Here is a 7166-nt window from a genome sequence, read left to right as displayed (position 1 = left end):
TAAATATGGAAGGATGTTGTTATTTTTAGCATTTTATGTTTCCAATTTGTTAGGATGTAAAAAAATCTAATAAAAACAAATAATAATCATAAATTCTACTTATTTACACACTTTGGATTTTTATTATTAGTTTCAGTTAAAAGTCATAAAATCTCATGAGTTTAGTCTCTTCAAATATTGCCCACTTCTAATATAAAGTGGAATTGTATTAGAATTTTATAAGTGAAAGTACGCCGTACAAAATCAGCAAAAGAGAACTACTTTCGGAAATAAGCCTTTATAACAAGCTTTCTAGCAAATATATTTTTAATAATTTTTCAACAACTACTTGCAAATAATTTGTTATTTTATATATATGTATGTATATACATCTATATACACTAAATACTTATACGTACATATTTATGCCTGTAGTTTAATTTGTATGTATGTTGTAAACTTTACAAATACATATTACGTATATAGAAATTTTGTGTAATATTTTTTTATTATTGCAGCATAAAATTTATGCAGACAAAATACTGCAGGCATAAATATAAAAATAATATATTATTTTCTCTAAAACAACATATTTGTACTCTTACTTTCAAGTACACACCCAATTTGCAAATATCAAGCAAATTTCCTAACAATTGTCTTTATAGGTTTTGCATGTTTATACAATAACTAGGCTGGTCCCCCACAAAAAGAGACATTTTCAAAATTTTTTTAAAAACTACAAAATAAGATTTCTTTTTTTATTGGTTGAAGTGGTAGTTCACTGCTTGCGAACTGTCAAGTAGAGTTGAAGAGACTACTACGTTTTGACCGGCTCACTACACTCGTCAGATGTGGTATTTATAGATTTAGATCCAGCCTGTAACTGGAGAAATCTGATTACCAAGGTTAGATGTGAAATAATTGCCAAGGAAGCTGTTTCTCTTTACGGTCAGAGCAGGGCATTCACAGAGGAAATGGTAGACCGTTTCTTCCTTTTCCCTGTCTTTGCAACTGCGACAGTGATCGTTGAAAGGGAGCCCAAACCGACTTGCATGTCTGCCTATCACCCAGTGTCCTGTTATTACTGCTATCAGCCTCGATATGTCCCGCCTACTTCGGTTTATAAGGTGTCTTGTGCGTTTCTCATTGAAGGAGGGCCACAATAACTTGGCACCTTTACATGTGTATAGGTTATTCCACCTATTTTCAGCCTTTTGAAGGAAGAATCTGAGAATACTGCTCTTGATAAAACCTAACGGAGTTGCTACTGAAACGGCGTTGGAAATATCAAGAGCAGATGCCGGTCTGGCAAACTCATCTGCCTGTTTATTAACATAGAAGTTCCTATGCGCATTTTATCTAATACCGTTTACGGTATACAATCATGGTAAACAAAAACTAAAATAGTAAAGTTTCGGTCATCCTGCAATCGTGTTAATGCATCAAGTGCACAACATGTTATTGGGAGAAATGAAGAGGTAATTGAGACGGAAGGTTTCAAGTAATCTCAGTCTTTAAAAGCTGGTGACCATTATAATCATAATAATCATGAATGACATCATAGCTAAGCTATCCAAAGTAAAAATCAGATCTCAAACTCCATATACTTTAAGAATGGCACAGTAAATTGGCGAATGAGTGCATATAGCCGTGGAGAAATGGAATATTTTTCACAAGAAGGAGAAACCTGAGGGCAACCTGCTTGTGGTAAATATCGACCAGAACTTCAAAATTGAAAAGGTGCCTATTATAAAGCCTGTTACCATTACCTCCGGCTATCCCTTAAATCATTCTGGACAAAAAGATACTAAGTTTCTGAACATCTGAACATCGGCGATCGACAGAGTTAGATGTAATCAACGACTGCAAATTAAAATGAAAACACCAAATAGAGGTTAGGATTAACCAGACACATAAGCACTGGACGCTATGTAGGGTAACCAGTCCCATTATAACACACTGGCTTTATAAAAAGTGATTGGACCAATTCTAACTTATGCTTCAATAAACTGATCACTTGCATATTCCTTAATTAATTCTAGCCGAATTCCTCTTATCACTAGGCGAATTGAACGAACACACCATCAATGTATACTGGTCATATTGGAAGGTTATATCCAAACATCAGACGTGACCCATCGAATTTCAAATACGGAATTTGTTGGGAACTTTGAGGCATTGTAAGTTTAAATCTAAGTCGAATGTTCTTCCAAAGGTAAGCTTTACATCAACATGAATATCAGGTCACTCGGTTATAATCGACAATGACATAGGAATTGTTCTCGATAAAAAAAGCGGGAGGAAGTCAACTAGACGAATGCCTTGTTTCGATGCTAAATTAAGTACACGGCCGAGCATAATGAGTACATTGCGTCCATAATGAGAGAAAGGCGAGAAGTCTTATCAGAATAAGCAAGAAGTGCATGCAGTTAGGACAGTGAAACTCTGGAATACTTTCTTTTTCATTGCCAGGCTTTCGTCAAAATTAGATCCAAAAATATTTGGAGCAATTCATTTCCAGATATGACATCCTTCAGTGAAATTCTAAGGTACAAATTCCAGGAAACTGAGTTTCTTAACATCAGACTATAAGACTTTCAAAGAACACTATTTGAAAGTTAATTCCCAAAAACATATCAGATGTAAAGAAGTGCAAAATAGGCACGGTAGTGACCAAGGTGCGTATCATCGGATCAGATCCTTGTTTCTATTTAACATAAATTTTATGTTAGAAATTTGATTTTTTGGAACTATCCTAATAAGAATATACTATGTATGTATTTTGCCTATACATACATACTATATATTTGTAAGAATTGCATTAAAATAATTTGTATATTCTTGATTGTATGTTTTTGTTCTGTTTTCTTATGTATGTATGTGTGTAACATACATACATTAAGTATGTGTAAGTGTATTTTGTATATTATTAGCCTAGTTGGCAAATGTATTAAAACCTGATTAGTCTTAGTAATTTTCCGAGTCGAAAGATCCCAAAATAAAAATATTTTTAGTAATTGAAAAAATTTGCTGATTTACTGATAAAACTTATTTATGTCGAATTTTGTTGCTTTATTGAAAGTTATGTGCGTTATAGTAATTTTCTAAAGGGGCCTTATATGGGGGGTATGATCAATTATTGACCGATCCTCATAAAATTTGACAGAGAAGTCTTAGTTCCTATAAAACACGAATATGTCGAATTTCGTTGCTATACTGGCATTTTGAAGCGAATTATGAGCGTTATAGTAATTTTCTGAAGGGGACCTTATATGGGGGCTAAGTGAAATTATGGACCGATATTGTCCATCTTCAATATCAAACAAACTTTTGATGCAGTTACAATTATTTGTTCAAAATTTCAACTAGCTAGTGCCGTTTGGACTCTATCTATCTCTATTTCTATTTTACGTATAGCTTGAGTATACTTGTTGCAATAATTAAATATTAATCATACGCATAGGATGGTAAGACAAATTAATATTGTATACTATGTACATTTGTTTCCAAACGTAATTATTTTAATTTCTTATGCGTTATTTATTTAGAATATGTATAAAATGTGGACTTAGCATATTTGCAAACTAAGCTAATACATACATAAGTATGTATATGTTTTGTGATTGTATAATATATATACATACATTTACATACATACACATGACTTAGTAACGTAAAACCAAAATAAAAACTGCATAATAAATTGTTTGTTGCAGTTGTTTTATGGCAAAAAATAATAATAAATTAAAAATAAAATAATATTTATGTATGTATGTCTTAAACGAGCATTAAACATACTTATATGTAAATGCATTTATGCATGAAAAATTTATGCAAGAATTTATGCCTGATTTATTTACAAAATATTTACATACATACATATGTACTAAATACATTCTTAGCATACAATATAAATAAATTCAATTGATTACGATTAACATTGATTTTAACTGTATAATATTATTAAATAAGTTAATTAAAAGTGAAATCAACTAATATTAATTATAAAATACATATTACGTTTAGTCCAATTACTGATGATAATATAATTAATTCACATAAGTAATACTTATAAAGTATACGTATTGCACAGTGGAGCAGAATCAAAATTTTTATACCCTCCACCCTGATAGAGGGTAAGTTTGTCATTCCTTTGGTAACACCAAGAAATATTCATCTGAGACCCAACAAGGTATAAATTCTGGATTCTTATCAAATTCTTAGTCAGTTTAGCAATGTCCGTCTGTCTGTGTAAAAAACGGCCTAGAATTTAACCAAATTCACCCAAAATGTTCATTTTTTACTAATTCTTACGAAAACTATGCAATATAATTATATGAAAATCGTCGCACAGTTTTTTCTATACTTAAGCTTGATTCCTGTGGCAATTCCACAATTTCATGGTTCTCCCATACAAATTTACATATTCCTAGGAAATGAATTTATTGTGCATAACTGCCGTTAGAATGTCGATATTTTTATAAAATTTTACAAATAAAAGAAGAGAAAACATTTTCTGAATCGGTACATAATTGGTCATAGCTACCATATAAGGTCCACTTCCGATAACCATAAACGATTTCTATCAAGGATCAGACTAATAAATGAAGTTTTCTTGTAAATAGTTAATTTTATACCCTCCACCACCATACACCAAATTTGTCGTTCCGTGTGTAACACAAAGGAAAATATCAAGGATATTTCTATGAATTTTTTCATACAATATGTTTTTAAGGTAAAGATCAATTGTGTTCAAAATCTTTACAATCGATCCAATATTTCTCATAGCTCCCATACAAAGGTATATATTCCCGGAAATTAGTTTATCATTAATAACTCCCTCAAATAAGTATCAACACAGAAAAATTCAAAAAAAAATTCAAGTTGAATATATTTTGTGTACATACAAATCATTCTACCAATTTGTTTACGGATCGGTCTATTATTGCTCATAGCTCCCATATAAGGCCCACTTCCGAAAATCACTTAAAAGCATATATTTCATTGTCAAATAAAGCTAACTTGATAAAATTCGACACAAATATATTCTGTCTAAATATGAATCACTCTACTAATTTTTTTCCGGATAGGTCCATAATTGATCATAGCTCCCATATAAGGTCCACTTCCGAAAATCACTTAAACGCATATTCTAAAGCTATAGGTATAACATTCGACACAAATATGTTTTGTATACATACAAATCATTCTACCAAATTTTTTACGGATCGGTCTATTATTTCTCATAGCTCCCATATAAGGCCCACTTTCGAAAATCACTTAAACGTACATATTTTATTGTCAATTAAAGTTATCTTGATAAAATTCGACACAAATATATTTTGTCTAAATATGAATCACTGTACTAAATTTTTCCGGATAGGCTCCCATGTAAGGTCCACTTACGAAAATTACTTAAACGCATATATTTCATTGAATAATAAAGCTATCGGGATAAAGTACCACTTGAATATGTTTTGTGAGCATATAAATCATTCACCAAATTTTTTCCGGGTCGCTCCATATTTGGTAATAGCTCTTATATAAGGTCCACTTCAAAAAATTACTCAAACGCACATATTTCATTACTAAATAAAGATATCTTGATAAAATTCGACACAAATATAACAATCTACGAAATGTTTCCGGATAGGCCCGTAATTGGTCATAGTTGCTATATAAAGTCCACTTCCGAAAATCACCTAAACGCACATATTTTATTAATTAATAATATTGGAGTAAAATTCGACTTGAATTTGTTTTTATCGGTCGATAATTGGTAACAACTCCCATATAAGGACCATTTCCGAAAATTACTTAAATGCACACTGGCAATCAAAATTATCGAGATAAAATTCGACATAAATGTGTATTTTCTATATATAAACCATTCTACGGAATTTTTTTCCGGATCGGTCTAAAAGTTGTCTTAGCCCCCATATAAGGTATACTTCTGACAATCACTTAATACCACTTGTTTTCGAACTGGCCTATTAATATAAAATTTTCTGGACCTAATTAAAATTAGTTTGACATACATATGCATAAATATCCTCAATACGGAAAGAAAAATTTTGGCAAGTTATCTAAAAATTATATAGTTAAATGGGCTTTAATAAAAAGTAGCTTGCTGGTGGAGGGTTTTTAAGATTCGACATAGCCGAATATAGCGGTCTAACTTGTTCTTTTTTATTTTTTGAAAAATTATAAAATTTTAAATATTTTTGAACTAGAACAAATATAGATGGTACGACATTGAAAACATCCCTCAAGACCTTTCATATGATATCAAAATTTGATAACATTCCTTTAAGTGAATAATATGAAAAAAAAATGTTAAAAATTGTTTCTTAGAATGAACCAAGCTTAAATCTTCAGTAGGAACATCAATACCTTATTTTTCTCCATCTAAACGGGGCCACTCCAATGTACATAAGCGAAACATAAACATCAGTTAAGCACTTTTTAAATCACAAACATACAGTTTTCTACACAAACAGAAGTAATTTAAAATGAAAACAAGTAAGAAAGTATAGTCGGGCTTGGCCGAATATATGATACCCTACACCAGTTATGAATATTTAATTTATTTTTATACCACCATCAAAAAAGATGGGGGTATACTTATTGTTATTGTCATTCCGATTGTAACACATCGAAGTATTCATCATAAAAGTATATATATTCTGGATCCTTATTAAATTCTAGACGATCTAGCTATGTCCATGCAGTTTGTTTGGTATTGAATCCACGAATTCGCCCCTAATAAGGCCCCCTTCAGAAAAAGACTTTAAGGCTCATAACTGCCTTAAAAAAGCATCTATAGCGATGAAATATGACTTGAGCATATTTTATAGGAACCTTAATATCATTGTAAAATTTTATAAGGATCGGTCCATAATTGACCCTACCTCCCATATGAGGTCCACTTCAGAAAATGACTTTAACGCTTATAACTGTCTAAAAGAAGCATCTATAGCGATGTAATTCGACATGAACATATTTTATCGGTTCATAATTGATCCTACCCCCCATATAAAGCCCCCTTCAGAAAATGGCTTTGACGCTCATTACTGCCTAAACTAAAATCGTTCTAGAAACTTTGACGAGGATCGATCCATAATTGACCAAAAAAAAAACAATTTATTGGCGAAAACCTTATTTTCTTAAAGAGGCTTTATATGGGG

Source organism: Lucilia sericata, unplaced genomic scaffold (assembly GCF_015586225.1).
Source record: "Lucilia sericata isolate MDLA Ls3-8-SP2 unplaced genomic scaffold, ASM1558622v1 Contig000237F_arrow, whole genome shotgun sequence".
Lineage (NCBI taxonomy): Eukaryota > Metazoa > Arthropoda > Insecta > Diptera > Calliphoridae > Lucilia > Lucilia sericata.
Note: the sequence above shows the minus strand (reverse complement) of the source record.